Here is a 17,835-nt window from a genome sequence, read left to right as displayed (position 1 = left end):
ATTTCTGTACTGCATCTCAGCAAGTGGAGTAGGACTAAAATCGAGATCGCAGTTCCAGGTTACTGGTACTGTGGACACAATTTGACAATATTGGCCTCGGGGAGCTATCCCAGAATGCTCCCTTGTGACCACTCTGAACAATACTCTGAACTCCGATGCACTAGCCATGTAGGCAGTAAAAGCCCCAGGATCTTTTGAATTTCCTGTTTGGTCACCAGCAGCACAGGTGACCATCAGCACAGTCCACCATCACAGGCGACCATGCAGAGTCCACCATCACAAGAGACTACGCAGTCCCAGATTCGCAGATGAGCTCCAGCATGGTCCTAGCGGGAGGTACTGGATCACATTGCATGTTGGGGAGACGAATCTGTTATGGCAGAACTACATTCCAAAAAAAGAAACGCAAATACGTACGCTAAAGTCTCCAGAGCCATGATGGAAAGAGGCTACTCCAGGGACACAGAGCAGTGTCGTAGAAAAATCAAGGAGCTCAGGCAAGCGTACCAAAAAGCCAAGGAGGCGAACGGGTGCTCTGGGTCACAGCCCCAAACACGCCGCTTCTACTGTGAGCTGCATACAATTATGGGGGGTGATGCCACCACTGCCCCACCACTGTCCATAGACACCTGCAAGGGGGGAGGAGGATGAGTTTTTGGAGGACGAAGAGGAGGAGGTGGAGGAGGAGGACGACAGTGCACAGGCGGCAAGTGGGGAATCTGTTTTCCCCCCTAGCCAGGAACTATTCTTAACGCTGGAGCCAATAGCCTCCCCCCACTCCCAAAGCATGCTCCCTGACCGTGACCCTGGAGAAGGCACTTCTGGTGAGTGAGAGCTTGATTGGAGCCACACGGTGGGGGAAAACCCAGCTGCGCTTGGCTGTTCGCATTTTGTTTAAAGGACTCATCCCTGCTCAGTGCCTCATCGGAGCCCCGCAGTGTGTGTGTGTGGTGGGGGAGGGTGCTGTGTGAAGCGATCATCCCAGAGAGCCCGCAGGCCCTCCTTTTATATGGCAAACCCACCAGGCATTGCTTGCTATGGGAAAGGGAGCCCAGTAGTTTGAAAGCATTGAAATGAATGCAGAGGAAGCAGAACCCCGTGCGCCCCTACAGCTTACCATGGCTGCCTGCAAGCTGAATTCTGTTGCCTGGCCGCATGTGATGGCTTACTCACACCAAAGTGGCAGGCACTTCAGTATAAGAGGCAAAATGAGACCTTATACAGAAAGAACATGTGTTGTGTACTATGAATTGCCTGTTTCACTGAGAAAAAGTGTCCCCTTTGTTCTCTAAAATGTATCTTTTAAAATACTACCCTCCCTTTTTCTCCTCCCGCAGCAGGTGCAAATGTTTCAACGCGGCCCCTATCTACTCCGTCCCAGAGGCTGGTCCAGATTAGAAGGCAGAAAAAACGAACTTGGGATGACATGTTTGCTGAGCTCATGCAGTCCTCCCGCACTGGTAGGGCGCAGTTGAATGCGTGGAAGCAAACAATTGCGGAGTCTCATAAAGCGTTCAATGAACACGAAGACAGGAGGGACGTGCGCGATGAGAGCAGGCAGGATGCTAGGGTCAAGCTCATGGCGGAGTAAAGTGACATCCTCCGCTGTATGGTGGATCTAATGCAGGAAAGGCAGCAAGACCACAGACTGCCGCTGCAGCTCCTGTATAACCGCCCTCCCTCCTCCCCAAGTTCCATAGCCTCCTCACCCAGATGCCCAAGAACACGGGGGAGGGGGGGAGGAGGCTACAGGGACCCACACAGTCAACCCCAGAGGATTGCACAAGCAGCAGAAAGCTGGCATATCCTAAATTTTTATTTGGTTTCTGGACTTGTCCTTCCCTCCTCCTCCACCCCCCAATACCGCCCTCCCCCATCTAGCTTCTGATTTCTCTCAATGTATTTTGCAATAAATCATAAACAATTGTGACTTTATTTCCTTTCATATATGTAGGAGGCAGGTAACTTTAAGAAAAACAAACACAACAAACACAACTGTCACACCATACCCTGGCAAGTCATGAAACTGGCTTTCAAAGCTTCTCTGATGTACAGCGTGCCTTGCTGCGCTCTTCTAATCACCCTGTTGTCTGGCTGTGTGAAACTGGCCGCCAGGCAAGTTGCCTCAACCTCCCACCCCGCCATAAACGTCTCCTTCTCTCACAGATATTGTGGAGCACACAACAAGCAGCAATTAAAATTGGAATATTGGTTGTGCTGAGGTCTAACCAAGTCAGTAAACTGTGCCAGCGTGCTTTCAAACGTCCAAACGCACATTCTACCACCATTCTGCACTTGCTCAGCCTATAGTAGAACTGCTCCTTACTACTGTCCATGGTGCCTGTGTACGGCTTCATGAGCTATGGCATTAATGGGTAGGCTGGGTCCCCGTGGATAACTATAGGCATTTCAACATCCCCAACAGTAATATTCTGGTCTAGGAAGTAAGTTCCTTCCTGCAGCTGTTCAAACAGACCAGAGTTCCTGAAGATGCGAGCGTCATGCACCTTTCCGAGCCATCCCACGTTGATGTCAGTGAAACTTCCCTTGTGATCCACCAGTGCTTGCAGCACCATGGAAAAGTACCCCTTGCGGTTTACGTACTGGCCACCCCGGTGTTCCAGGGCCAAGATAGGGATATGCATTCCATCTATCGCCCCGCCGCAGTTAGGGAACACCAGTGCATTAAAGCCATCCACAATGATCCGCACATTTCCCAAAGCCACTACCCTTGATAGGAGCTAGTCAATGATTGTGTTGGCTACTTGCAGCACAGCAGCCCCCACAGTAGATTTCACCACTCCAAACTGATTTCCGACTGACCAGTAGCTGTCGGGCATTGCAAGCTTCCACAGGGCTATGGCCACTCACCTCTCAACTGTGAGGGCTGCTCTCATTTTGGTGTCTTTGCACTTCGTGACTTGCTGTCCCCTGTCCTGAAGTTCCATGAAAGTGGCCCTACGCATACAAAAGTTTCTCAGCCACTGGGAATCATCCCATATGTGCAACACTATGTGGTCGCACCAGTCTGTATTGTTTCCAGGACCCAGAATCAACATTCCACAGCATGAACCTGGCCCAACACCACCATGATCTCCCAATCACCACATGCCGTGCCATCTGTGTCCATGTCCACATCAGTATAGTAATCACGCTCTCGTCACTTCCTTGCCCAGTTTTGCAGGTACTGCACATACTGCTGGATAATGCGTGAGGTATTTACAATGGTCAAAACTGCAGAGGAGATCTGATCAGGCTCCATGGCTATGGCACCTGCACGGGTAATCCTGTAAAAAGGGCGCGAAATGCAGGAGAGCAGAGAGGCAGCGGAAGCTGTGCTGTTTGGTTCATGGTAGCCAAAAAAAGGCGGAAAATGGTTGTCTTCTCTAGCTTTCACGGAGGTGGGTGCCTAGGACAACAGCTCGGAAGCGTGGCAATAATGGGAGAGCAGAGTTGACGGCAGAAGCTGTGCTGCTCGGTTCACAATGGCCGAGCAGAGTTGGCAGCAGAAGCATTCGATGAGGAAGAGAAGGAGTAGATAGTAGAGATTACATAGGAAGATGAGAGGAAATGAGGGGTGGATTCATAGTAGCAGGAGAGCAGCCGTGCACCGTCTGCTGAAAGCAGTATGGCATCTGCATGCCAAAAAGGCGCGAAACGATTGTCTGCCATAGCTTTCACGAAGGGAGGAGCGACTGACGACACACACCCAGAAACACCCGTGAGAATGTTTTTGCCCCATCATGCACTGGGAGCTTAACCCAGAATTCCAATGAGTGGCAGGGACTGCAGGAACTGTGGGATACCTACCCACAGTGCACCGCTCCGACATTCGATGCTAGCCTTGGTACTGTGGATGCACTCCGTCAAATTCATGCGCTTTAGTGGGGACACAGAAGACCGAATGTATAAAATAGCTTCCGAAAATTCGAATAGAGTAATTTCAAAATAACTTCCTTAGAAAACTAATCCATGTATAAAGGTAACCATAACCCAAATCCTGCAACTAATCAACCATGGAATGCTGATTGTGAAGTCAGCTACATTTTGCACTACAGATGTTTTCTCCTACAATCATTTATTTCACTGCATTGACTTGAGGCTTCTTTGCTCTTGTTTTCTCTCCTTTTATTCTCATACCCTCAAAACCTAGTTTTGCATCAGAAGCCAATATTGGCACATAATGGATTGTTTGGATGCTGCTGCAAACATGCTATTAAAGTCACAGTAGACTTAAAGCCTGCGGGTTTGGTGTTACTGCCTCATTTCTATGGCAGTAACATTAGATTTAATCTTTTCTGGCTGAGCTATTTCATGCCTTTTTGATAGATAGGAAATCTGCAGTGTGGAGTTTTAGTGGGTACATCTCTTCAGCCAAAATTCCTCCTCTCTCTCTAATCTGAAACAAGTCCAAGAGTTGGCTACATGATCTGTAGATATGAGTTTGGCTTTTCAAAATTATTAAAATGAGTTTATTTTGGAGGCTGTATATTAAGTACAAATGGTATGTAGGTGCAGTTGGTATCGGTGCCTTCCTTTCATCTCCCAATTTTTGGAGAGACAGAAGAATTTGTTGGGTTTTGTTGTTTTTCAGTTCCTCATTTTACAGTAAAACAAATCTGAAATCAGAACAGAGATGCAAATGAGCAACATAAACAAATCAGACATTTTTAAAGCTTGGACACAGATATAAACATCTTATTAGGCATGCTAGACCACAGTGGCAAATGATTTATGGATTGCATGCCATCATGTATTGGACCCACCGTTCCTATAGGTGTGAAAAGGAAATATAAATAGTGGTTACATGTATTCTGTTACTATACTTTTTCAGCAAATATATCCATTTATCATTAGCTATTAAAATCTAAATATCTTATATATATAAGTGCTCAAGCTGCAAAAGTCAGACATAGTTTTAGAGCACACCAGATTTCAGGGGGATTTGGCTCAAATTCTTTTTCTTCTACTTATAATGTATAGGGGTCATTTGCAAAATTCAGATTTGAATTGAATTCAGATTTTAAAATCTCTGTCCCTCCCTAGGTTTAGGGATGTCCACAGGTTATTGATTCAGGTCCATCTGTACTTGATATTTCGGTGGAGGTTCTCATGGATGTGACCTCAATAGGTGGGTTTCTGTTTCACTCACTATTAGCATTGACAGTCTCTCCTATTGCTTTATTCTCTTCGTCTGGAATTTGATTTGGAGAGTTTTGTGAAGTTTGTACAACTTTTATCAGTAGGAAAATGTTTGGCTTTATTTTGTGGTTCTGCTGCTGGCATTTGGTGACATTTTCTCTTGTTATTGACAGTTTTTTATATTTCCTTAAAAGAATGAACTAGCCTAGTAGTGGTGTTTAATTTGTTTTGACCAGTCCAAACAGTACATAAAGCTCTCTGTTCACATTTCACTCCTACTTTGGCTTTCCTCTGTGATTGCTTTTTGCTGCACATTTGTTTGCTTTATGACCTTTGTCCAAATCATGTTTTTGTCCCTAGATAGAAGCTGGATAGCTCTTTGCTGATACCTGCCACATCTGTCTCTTTTCATAAAGTTTATTCTCCCCCCCTACCCCAACATTCAGTATTGCAGCAGAACAGCTTCTTAGCTATCTCCTCGAAAACTATATACAAATTAATCTTTTTAATTATGTTGCTGCAACACGATTGTATTCCTGTTGAATAAAGGTCAAGCACAGAATCCTTTTGTTGCTATTGCTGACATGGCACTGCTGAGTGATTACTAATCTTTACGTTATACTGTGTGTGCTGACTAACATCCAGATGATTTTCTTTTTAAAGCCACAGCAAAGGTGAAATAGGAGAGCAGACTTCTGTGTTAAAGTGGATGTGATTAGGCCTCTGGCTACACTGCTAATGGTGGGAAATATGGAATGTAACTGAAGAATTTTCAAGCAGAGATGGGTACTGTATCTCACAGTTAGTGAAGATTAAATGTCTGCCAGACCAGAATCAGTATTGTATATTACAACTATAGGGTCATAAATAATTTATATTTATAATACTATTTTGAAAGGTTGCTAAAATGTCAGAGTTCGACAATCCAAGTAATTATTTAATTGCAATTCAGCTCTTGAAAGGTGATAATTTTCAAAAATTGCATTTTCTGGCTGTAAAATGCACTCTCTCTTTAATCAATGTTGGATCGGGACCTCCTTTATGGAAGAAATAACAGCATTCAAAAAACAAAAAGCAAGATTTCAACGAGGTGATTGAAGGACTTACCTGATCTTTTCCATCACCTGCAGTTAATGATTGTAATGGCATTTATTCTGTGCCATTGTGCATTACCATTGCTAAGGAATTCAGAGGAAGAAAACTACTTTGTATTATAGGCAGAGACAAAGGTTGATTAAAGGTTAATGCACTAGGCAGGATTTTAGATTGTGTCTTTTAATTGGTAACCAACAGCTGAGAGTGCTAAGGGGTGTCATCCTCTCAAATTAGACAAAGCATACTTTTAATTGGGATAGATTACTAAACACAGTTATATCAGTTGTAAGCCCTGCTGCATTCCGATGCAGGGCAATAAACAAGAATAAGGAGCCCCCTTATGCCCCAGTGTAGCCCACCCACATCACTGGTGTCTGATAAGCTAGTATCCCCTTTCCCATCCAGGTGGGCACAGAGTGGATGAAAGAAGTTAGCAAAGCATCCCCTTCTAATGTGCAGGTCTATGCACCAGACATGGGGAAGGTGGCGGGATTTAATGTGCCAACAGAAGGGTTGGTGAAGACTTCCACCCACGCGGGGAAAAAGAGCAAATGACGACAATCAGAATCATAATCTGGTGCATGCCCAGGCTGAGTTACAATCTAGACCAATGGGAATAAAGGAGCAAATAGGTGTCTAAATGGAAAGAAGAGAGATTTTTTTTCATGACTAAATTAAAGAGAGACTCGGCAGCAGAGAGAAATCTGACACGATAATAATTGGATATTTTTGAACACACAGAAAGAGAATTGTTCGTTCCATGTGTACTTGTTAATTTTTATTTTCATTATTTAAAATAACAGTTTCAGGACCAGATCCTCTGCCTCACTCCAGTCCCTATCCACCACGTCTCTGGCACAAAGAGACTCAAAACCCATCTTAAAAGGCAGCTCACAATTCCCCTTGTGAATAGGAATCACTAATGGTGTTGGATCATATTAAAGAAGTTCTGTATTAAAATCACAAATGAGTTTGATTCCCTGTAGTTTAAATTCCAGGGTATTACTAGTTAAGAGGTCTCTTGGTTTTTGGTACTGTTTCTCTCCCTCTCTGTGTGAAACTTGCAAGCTGCTAATTGTGTTAGCACATCCTAAAACAGAGTCTGTTCTCAAAGCAATACTTTGTAACAACAAAAACAGCACACAGAGACTCCCTGCCCTTTTGTTGTATTTATCTTGCTTTGTTAACAATTGTGATTAAAATAGAGATAGAGGTTGTATGTGGATGGATGCTTGGTGTGAATAATGAATGAATGATCAAGGGGGTGCCAGCCTAAGAATCCAGTGTCCATAGGCCAAAGAAGGCGTCAAGTGGAAACAACCAGAGGACCCCCGGAGGGCAGACTGGAATCCACCTAACAGCCTCAAGGATGGGAGAACCAAAGAACAAGATAACATCTGGCAGCACGGAACCATCAGGAATGTGCCATCTGCTGATTGATTCAGCAATAGCATGATGAAACAATTCCCATAGACTGGCATAGGAATAAATTCCTATAAAAATGGACTCTAGAAACTGAGAACATTGGGGTCTGATTCCTCAAACCAACTTCCAGGAGCATCAGATGAGCATCTGACAAGGCCCTGCTCCCTCCTCATGTCCAGACCACCTGGGCAGTGGCTTGGCACGAGCAACTCGAAGGCTGGTAACTATGATAACAACCTTGCAGAACCTGTGTGTGTGTGTGTATGAATGAATGTGTGAATAAATATGAAATTGAATGGAATGTTATAGCTATAACTAACTGCTTACTATGATTCTTTCCGTATTCACAATAAATGTGGCATTTTGCCTTTTCCCCTTTAATAAGATCCTGCTGGTTTTTATTTTATTGGTATAACAATGGCATAGAGTCAACTTTGATGACCACTCCCTCCCAACCCTTATTCCCCCTCCTCTGGGGGTAGATAGCATGTCATCATCCCCTGTCTTTAAGATCTGGCCAAATATACACTCTATCTGTAACATTAGGGTAGATGAAGAAAACATTGGGTTACTGGACTTGAGCCTCAAAAAAGAAAATAGATGTGTTTCTATTTTAACTTATGTGTCTCTCTTCTTTTGGGGAGAGGGAGTGTGGGAGGGGAGGAGAGGGAGATACTGAAGCACATTGATACATTGAAATCCTCCAGTAGTTTTATGTAGAATACACATCTTTCCACGTTCACAGGATTTTCCTTAGCATCCAGATGCAGCAAATCAGGAATTCTTTTGCAACTAGTGAGTCTTGTAGCAAATAATTATTTTTACATATGGCATCCAAGAACTCTAGGGGTTTGGCACTTATTTAGTTTACCAGTTATTCTGTGCAAATATTATCCTACACTCCTTGCTTTTTCTGTAGTTTTTAATACTTTAGTCTTTGCTTCCATTGTCTCCCTGGCTTTCTTTATGTTCTGTATGTGTTTTCAGGATATCTAATTGAATGTCTATGATGGAGAGCTTAGTGAGAATAAATTTCATCTGAATTTCAAGGCTTGGAAAGCCCTTGTGCATCTCCATAATGAGTAACCATCATTTAGTAAGAGCTCATCTATATTAGCCTCATAGTTGTGCTTATGGATTCTGGCCTTCGTCTTGAAAGATGCTCCATGTAGGCAGAGGGGGTCCATCCACACAGAACCCACTGCAGGTCTGGAGTCTGTGTATGAATTTAGTTCTCACTACATGAGTTTATAATCAGATTCAACAGGATAACATGGGTTGGACCAGACTGCAGTAAAACACACTGTTCTATCCAAGGCACCTCAGCCCAGATCATCAAACGGTATTAGGCATCTAAAAGCCTTTGATGATTGGGGCCCTCCTCTCTATGGCAGCCATGAACCTACAAGGTGTTGAATGCCCTCAGCAAAGCACTCAGTGCCCTCAACTCATTGAATTCTTGGGATCTGAAGGTATTGAGCAGGTATCAGGAGATGCTCAGCACCTTGCAGGATCAGGCCATTGGTTCATAATCAGCCCTCACTCAGGAATATTCTCATGGACTTGAATGCCTTAAAGGACTAAAATAACAGGGTAAAAATTTGACAGTGACTTCAGGATTTGGCTCTGGGTTTTTTAAATAATGCTCAGGATGAAAGAGTCCTTTACATATACGGGAACAAAACACTTTTTTTAAAATTCTGTTAGTTCCCAGGACAGTAATAACACTCAGAGGATGACTGCACCCATCTGCACTGTGCTCACTAGATGCATGTTCCTGCACTAAAGCTGGGTTATTAACACAGTACTATACCCAACAGTAACTGTGTTCAGATGTAGTTTAATATGGGCACTTAGCACGGTAGATGCTGAACTCTTTAGTCCAGCAATATTTTTTGTTTTTGATTTAAATAATAGCCAGCACTGGGTGCAATAACAGAACATTTATTGTTTACATAGGTCTAATGAGCTTTTTCACTGTGGGGTAGATTATGGCTCATCCTTCCTGCTGGCACAACAGAATCTCTTGTGCTGGTGGCCTATACCACCACTTCCTGCATATGTAGGAAAGAAGCAGTCTCCACAGAGCAGCTATGTACCCTCCTCATGCAGATGAGTGCAGAGGGCTGGGGAGGTGTTGGAGTATTGATGACATAATGCTGCCAGCATTTCATGGAATCTACGCAGTGTCAGGTATCGACTTGCTATTGTTTATCCCTTCTGCAGAGCAATGGAGAGACTAAGAGGGAGATGGTCACTCTCAAGATTGTCCTGGGCTTCTCCTGGGACAGTGTAACTACGGACTAGATCACAAATTCATTTCACAATACTTTTTTTTGTCTTTTAGGAGTGGTAGAGTGGACCATTCATTTGCTTGTAACTGTTGGTTATACTATATGATGATATTTGGTTTGCTACCTCTTTCTCCTATGAACGGGAGTGAATTCCTGCCTTTTTTATGTTAATGAGGAGCATATGCCTTTTCCCACATATATACCCTCAAAGTGATCATCCCTGGAATAACATTGCCTCATGAGGCCCTCTTACTGACTGGTACTACAAAGCTTTTCCTGGAAATACTGCCTTTCAGTGACAACATAAGCTGTCAGATACTGGTACACAACAGGACTGTTGTAGAAAATGGGACTGTGAGGGGCTTTGTCAAGTTACTGTGGGGGAAGCTTTGATGGTGCTGACTGGTAGTAGGTATTCATGTTTTACATTCTCTTTAGTTTTACATCCATTTTTCAGAGGAAGCTACAAATCATATCCATGGTTACCATTTCAAAGATATTTTGCAGTACAGACAAAGCTAGTTTGAAATTTTGACTAATGTACTTTCAGTGCTTGTTTAATTCAGGGCTGATTAAGTTCAAGAAATTTCATTCCCTCACTATAAATTATGCTATACTGCTTCTCTATTAAACCTACAGGTTTCACTTCTGTTTTCCACAACAGATGTTTTTAATTTGACTGCCTTCTACAAATTAAAATATTACACCCAGCTTGTTTTCTATTAATATATGTTTAAAATGATACTATTTACTTCAGCATTATATTTTAGTAACACATTGGAATAATAAATAAAAGCAGGCAAAATGAAAAACTATTCAATATTTACATTTGCATATGTTCAGGGAGTTTCTAGAAACAATCATGAATACTTTCACCTATGGTACTACTTAAAATCTTGCCACAGCTGTTAGAATTCAATTGCTAAATTAAATGGTATTTCACATCCACAAGTAATTCGTTTAAAAATAATGGGCAAAACTCATTCCTGATGTAATTCCAATCAAGTCACAGTTACACCATAAATTTAACTGAATGTTTGTAGACATATGTAAACGCTTCTCAAAATGATTCCCAGGCACTGGTAAAATACCTTCAGACCAAGTTTGGTACCTCCAAAAGAAAATGGCATAATTCTGTACTAGATTACACCTCACACAATCCCATTCTTTTCATTCAGAATACATGGGATTTTGAATTCACATATACTAGTGCAAATCAGGAGTTACTTCAGTGAAATCAGTGGCATCACTGTGGTAAATAAGTTGAAAAAAAACCTGATGCATGCATTAACTCAGCACAGAATTGTCCTAGAAGGTTTAACTTTGGAGTCTTTTCACATGCTCCACCCCTTCCAAATACTGGTTAGTACTGCTGTGACTTTGTTTTTTAATAGTGGTCTCAGACATTCCATCTACCCTCCCATAAAGTGCCTCCTAGAATACTGTTGCAGCAGATTTGTTATTGCAGGAGGTCTGAAAGTTCTTTTCAATTCAATCTCATGTCTAAAATAATCTATAATTGGCCCTTCAATCTAGCTATCAAATTTGGACGTTTTGGGGGTGAGGTTGAGGACAGCTGGTGGCCATATCCAGAAATTGTGTATAAAAAAAATCAGAAATTGTCATTGTAAAGAACATAAAGTTCAGTCACTGCAAATATAACTAGTTACCTAGAGCTAATTGGGAATAAATTATTCCATGAATTCAGCATTTTGTTTACAAAGTGCTTATGAGCCGATCCTGTTTACTGTTAACATATTTTCAGAATAACTATGTGGACAAATTTAACCTATGAGGGGAACAGCTATTTCTGAAACATTCATGTGAATATAAACTACTTCTGGAGAGTATTCATCAATGCTAAAAGTAAAGGATTTGATTCAGATTGAATAACCATTCAGAAATACAGTGAAAGTCCATCTGCACTGTGTTTGGGTATTTGACCTGCTCTGCTATTAACATTTGCTGTAAACAATTGTTAAATTAGAGTATGTTTCGAAGTGATCAAAAATGATCAGTAACTGAGATTGGAGTTTTGGGGTGAAGTTTAAACTTGAAGAGGGAGGTTTCCTTCTCTTTCTGAAGCTATGTGCTGACTTCTGCGGCATGTGCTCTTCCAGAATGTCTGAACGCCATGTAGTAGTTTAGCTATCTTAAAATTTCTTATTGTTTGTGCTCATTTGCCAACAAGACAGTGGAATTATGTCATATCTGCCCTTAGTACTTATTTTCCTCTCCAGCTCCAGGTATGAAAATATTGTGTTGTGTATTACAGCAAGATCTTTCTAAGAGATTCTCATATTAGTGTACTTCAGTTTTCAATCTGCATAATGGCTGTTTGCTCTATTAACTTTCTGTTAATATTTTTAGATTATTTCCGTGTCCCCCAGGTCCAGGTCATTTCAATGCTGGGAGGAAGAGAGGAATGATTTCTTCTGAAATAGGAGTTATCCAAATACACTACACAATGGTGGTTATTGCAGCAAAATAAGGCAGTAACATATCCACTACACAACCCGAGTGGCTACTTTGAAAGGAAGCATCTGTATTCATGCAAGAGGCTGTGTGATGATGAGTTAAAATATCTTACAACTGTTATGCTAAGAAACTAACATTTCTGTGCTTTTGATCAGAGACTTGACATTTGGCAAGAGGTTGCCCTAGTGTCAGGGATGGACATTTTGCAATCCTTGTGACAATCTGCCCAAGCTATAAACCTTTGACAAATCTCAATTTCCATGTGCTCAGTAGAGACATGTTACAGTTTGGCAGCTAAATTCTCTGAAGATTCCATCTACTCTGAACATGCTCCATTCCTTCACATTTCTTATGTACAAACTAGATAGCATATGTGTCATCCCTACAGAGCAACTGAGCATGCTCCATTCCAGGACTGTGGGGACTGATCACGGCTTTTTCCTACAATTGCTGTTTCCAACTGCTGACATGGTGCCAGACATCAGAAATGAAAACAGAGAGAAACTTGACTCAAATGCAGAGAGGTAAGGAACATTCTTGGGGAAAGTATAGCAAAACATGGCAGAGGAGAGGGGGTTAGGAGCAGAAGGTGTGGGGAAGGGGTAGAAGCTGGGAGGGGAGGGAGAAAATTTTGGGATAAAATGATAGAGTGATAAAAATAGCCATGGTGGGGAGGAGAAAACAATTCAAAACAGCCTAGAACTTAAAGATAATCAAAATCATGATCAGAGGATTATTGCTGACATCTAGACAATGTTATATATTGTAGGAGATGAGACAATGATTCAAAATGGAGAGATTTTTGTGAGAAAAGATAGCAAATCATTGGGCATTTCAGCTACCTAAGCAATACTCATTCTAATCAGAGAGCGACTTCCCAAAACCTTGAACTTCAGATCTGATTTGCAGTTCAGATCCATATTGTAGAGATCGTTTGGACAGAGATATGAATCCAAAATTCCTCTGTTATTGAAGAGGTTCACATCTGATGTTCTGAAATACCTGGATAAACATGCAAACTTCTACAAGCATAAGTTTTGCATTCCTTAAGAAAGGTTCTGATATTTGCCCCTGTAAATAAATAGATCGCAGAGGCATCTAGAAATATAGCACTCGGCCTAGTTTTAAACCGTACAGATGATAAAAGTGCTGAGGTGAAGATATTGTAAGATGCAACATAGCCAACAGCCACAACAAATTAATGAGCTTCAGGATAAATATTAAACGGGTAGGGAAGACTTGGAGAACATAAGACAAAGAGGCCATTGTATAAATCAGTAAGATCCACTGCAATACTCTTACCTTTGTTTCAGAACATCATGGATTGAAGTCCTATGCAGGGTCTTGAGCACATGCAGTTTACGACTTTTGTAGTGCAGAACTGATAGAGATGTCATCTGTCAGAATTAAACTTTAACCAGAATTGGCATGCCACCTTCACAAAGATATTAAACAGAAGTCCCTTCTGCCCTTCTCTGATTGTTGACCAGGTAGGAAGCTGAAGATCTCACAGCATTGTTCAAAAGACTAGAAAGGAACTCTGGGTTTCTACCTAAAATTCTATCATGCTCCATAAAATAAGTCCTAATGGCCAAAACCCTATGTCAGCTACCGCTCAATTCTTAAAGACTACTCATTTATTAGCCACATAGCCACAAAAACAGTGGTTATGCTTTGAAGAGTTTTGAGTATCTGGAAACGCAATTAGGGATTCTTAAAAATAAAACAACTCAAGGCTTAGAAATTGAGTTCACCACTGAAATAAGGGAAGGACAAATTAAGGTTTGTAGAGCTTTTTATTTACTGGACTGAAGGGGAAAGGCCTGACTAGAGTGGAGATATCATACCCTTTCAATAGATATCTGTTCTATAGAATGAAAAGTAGACTTGTACATTTTAGTTGTTGGTTTGTATACTTATTTGCATTTATATTTTTTCAGATAATTATTATTAATACAATATATAATGAAACATTTACATTTATATTCCTTCGTGTTTCATGTAATTTAATGCACTACTTTCATTTCCTTAAACTTTTAAAACATTGTTAGAAGATACTGTAAAAAGTCTACATCAGGGTATATTTCGAGACCTTTTTTCTATCTTCTACCAATGTACGATTATAATATATTTCATGTTTTATGGCAAGAAAACAATTAATACATGTTTCTCATGTACTAAACTATGCATAATTTGTCAAGGACAAAAACAATTTGAAACTAATCAAAGAGTTACCTCCCAAATTCAGTTTTTTTCATTATCCTAAATAAAGAATTGTGAGAAGGGAATGACATACACCTCATCTAAATTCCTTGTATATAGTGCCAGCTCACCTAGAAACCCTGAGATGAAAACACTCTTCTCAGTTCAGTGCATTACTGTACATAAGCTCCCCAGCTCAATTTTATATCAACATACAGTGAGAGACCAGCTAAGTACTAAGAAAGTTGCAATTTCAGTTTGGTGTTAAATATATCAGCATGCAACTTTTCAGCACAACTTTTCTTAATTACAATCACAGGAGCAGTGCATCTTACTCCTCATGCACTAGAAGTATTTGCCTCAGTATCTTTCTTAGAATATAACATCCAATAGCCTTGTGTATACATTACAAAAATATTCTAAACAAAGAAAATGAATCCATGAATCTCACTCTGGTAAATATGAATCTTTCCCCCATCACTTTTTATTACAAAAGAAGAATTAAAATACAGCTGTCTGAAATTAGTTATATTTTCCTGAGTTAACATTCACCTGGAAACAGATTTCATTTTCAAGATCCGGGCTGAGAAAATAATGCAAAAAATGTATTTGCAAGGGTTCATTTAGAAAAAAAATCCACAGAATCTTAATGTTTGCTACCTCTTTTATTTGTTTTTCACAAATATTAATGACTGTGGGATATTGTTAGAGATAATGTATGAAGAAAGGAAAAATGGTGTGAATACTCATACAAATATCTGCATGCGTATTCACGCTGAACCTGTTTGCAGGCCATCTTGAAAGCTGGTTGTGGGTCATCTAGCCAGGGAGCAGAAACAGCCTTTTGATATAGGTAACCATAACACACCACAAACCCCAAATTGTGATTATCAAATGTGTAAAAACACTGTGACAGCAAGTAGTGTGTGAGCTATTGATTAGCTGAAAGAGATTCCTATATACCCTGGTGAATAATGTCAAGTAACAAACTGATTCATATATATCAAAGGCTGTTCACGAATAATTCATGAATAGAAAAAAAGGGCAGGATTAATTGCATAACTTGCTATTCATGAATAGTTCACGCACTCTTATTTCAGATCATCCTCCCTGATTTCAGTTTTTGAAAATGTTACCTAATGAAGCTTTATGGCTACCACTTTGTGCTGATTAAATACCATAATCCTCTTGTTGTGCAGGTCCCTGGTGCACCCCACTTTTTATCAAACATGGCGTCTAATGAAGTTCATGCAGTGTTGCTAGGCAATTATTACTTACAGTCTGAAATGAAGCTGAGTTCCAATCCATTTGCATTTATGTTCTGAAATTAAATGATTAATGTGGGTTTTTACACATTTTTAGGTTTAATTTTTCAGCCTAATGATACCATAAATTTCAAGCTCTCAAAAATCTTCTTATCTCTTATTTAATTCAGTTATAACTGAGAACATGCTTTCACTACAGATGGAAAGGCCTTTCTAAATTTAAATTAATTTGGGATTTAGCTGAACTAGTAGAGTAAATGCTACAGAATGTCTGGTATTTACTATGCTTAATTTTAGCCTTCAAATTAATAATGTGAATTTTTTGAATTTCATAGTATTAAAATATTTTCAAAAGAGCTATCAGTACTTTCCTCTTGGTGTATTGTGTTCACTATCTAATCTAAACGATACATGCCAAATGCAAGAAAATAACAAGTTGGTAAGAAAATTCTGCTACATTAATATAAACATCTGGTACAAAATGCTGTATACTACTTTTTAGTTCAAGCATAATATCTGCAAACAAATAGCTAAACACCTAATCTAAGCATGGCATATGTGTTTGTATCCCTTTTTTCCCCTGTCTGGAATGAACACTCTCTGAAGGGCTAGTACAAAAATATTGTTATCAGAGTTAAAAACGGTGCTAGCTATGGTCACCAACACCTGACAGGCGGAGCATCATCAGGAAGGGTTAGGGGTTAGCAAAGAAAGGCTGCATTAAAACGAGACTCAAAATGGTCAAAAATGTTATCTTTATGGTATCTTCTGAAGCAGTGGATGTATTGTTTCTTGACTTTAGCAAAGTTTTGACACGGTCTCCCACAGTATTCTTGTCAGCAAGTTAAGGAAGTATGGGCTGGATGAATGCACTATAAGGTGGGTAGAAAGCTGGCTAGATTGTCGTGCTCAACGGGTAGTGATCAATGGCTCCATGTCTAGTTGGCAGCCGGTATCAAGTGGAGTGCCCCAAGGGTCGGTCCTGGGGCCGGTTTTGTTCAATATCTTCATAAATGATCTGGAGGATGGTGTGGATTGCACTTTCAGCAAATTTGCGGATGATACTAAACTGGGAGGAGTGGTAGATACGCTGGAGGGGAGGGATAGGATACAGAAGGACCTAGACAAATTGGAGGATTGGGCCAAAAGAAATCTGATGAGGTTCAATAAGGATAAGTGCAGGGTCCTGCACTTAGGACGGAAGAACCCAATGCACAGCTACAGACTAGGGACCGAATGGCTAGGCAGGAGTTCTGCGGAAAAGGACCTAGGGGTGACAGTGGATGAGAAGCTGGATATGAGTCAGCAGTGTGCCCTTGTTGCCAAGAAGGCCAATGGCATTTTGGGATGTATAAGTAGGGGCATAGTGAGCAGATCGAGGGACGTGATCATTCCCCTCTATTCGACATTGGTGAGGCCTCATCTGGAGTACTGTGTCCAGTTTTGGGCCCCACACTTCAAGAAGGATGTGGATAAATTGGAGAGAGTCCAGCGAAGGGCAACAAAAATGATTAGGGGTCTGGAACACATGAGTTATGAGGAGAGGCTGAGGGAGCTGGGATTGTTTAGCCTGCAGAAGAGAAGAATGAGGGGGGATTTGATAGCTGCTTTCAACTACCTGAAAGGGGGTTCCAAAGAGGATGGCTCTAGACTGTTCTCAATGGTAGCAGATGGCAGAACGAGGAGTAATGGTCTCAAGTTGCAGTGGGGGAGGTTTAGATTGGATATTTGGAAAAACTTTTTCACTAAGAGGGTGGTGAAACACTGGAATGCGTTACCTAGGGAGGTGGTAGAATCTCCTTCCTTAGAGGTTTTTAAGGTCAGGCTTGACAAAGCCCTGGCTGGGATGATTTAACTGGGAATTGGTCCTGCTTCGAGCAGGGGGTTGGACTAGATGACCTTCTGGGGTCCCTTCCAACCCTGATATTCTATGA

At 41.0% G+C, this 17,835-nt stretch overlaps 1 long non-coding RNA gene across 1 annotated transcript in view; it reads right to left on the bottom strand.

The window, feature by feature from the left end:
- Nucleotides 1–1,945: 1,945 nt before the first annotated feature.
- LOC311520077 overlaps nucleotides 1,946–17,835 on the bottom strand; it is a 30,163-nt gene continuing 14,273 nt past the window's right edge. Inside the window, exons 2-4 of the long non-coding RNA XR_014711474.1 lie at nucleotides 15,915–15,957; nucleotides 13,737–13,831; nucleotides 1,946–4,619 (exon numbers count right to left, since the gene is read on the bottom strand). This is a non-coding gene — a long non-coding RNA (uncharacterized lncRNA). The remainder of the gene's footprint in view (nucleotides 4,620–13,736; nucleotides 13,832–15,914; nucleotides 15,958–17,835) is intronic.

Source organism: Lepidochelys olivacea (assembly GCF_965140295.1).
Source record: "Lepidochelys olivacea isolate rLepOli2 genome assembly, chromosome: 4".
Lineage (NCBI taxonomy): Eukaryota > Metazoa > Chordata > Testudines > Cheloniidae > Lepidochelys > Lepidochelys olivacea.
The sequence above is the reverse complement of the archived record's forward strand: the minus strand, read 5'-3'. Positions and strand labels throughout refer to the sequence as shown.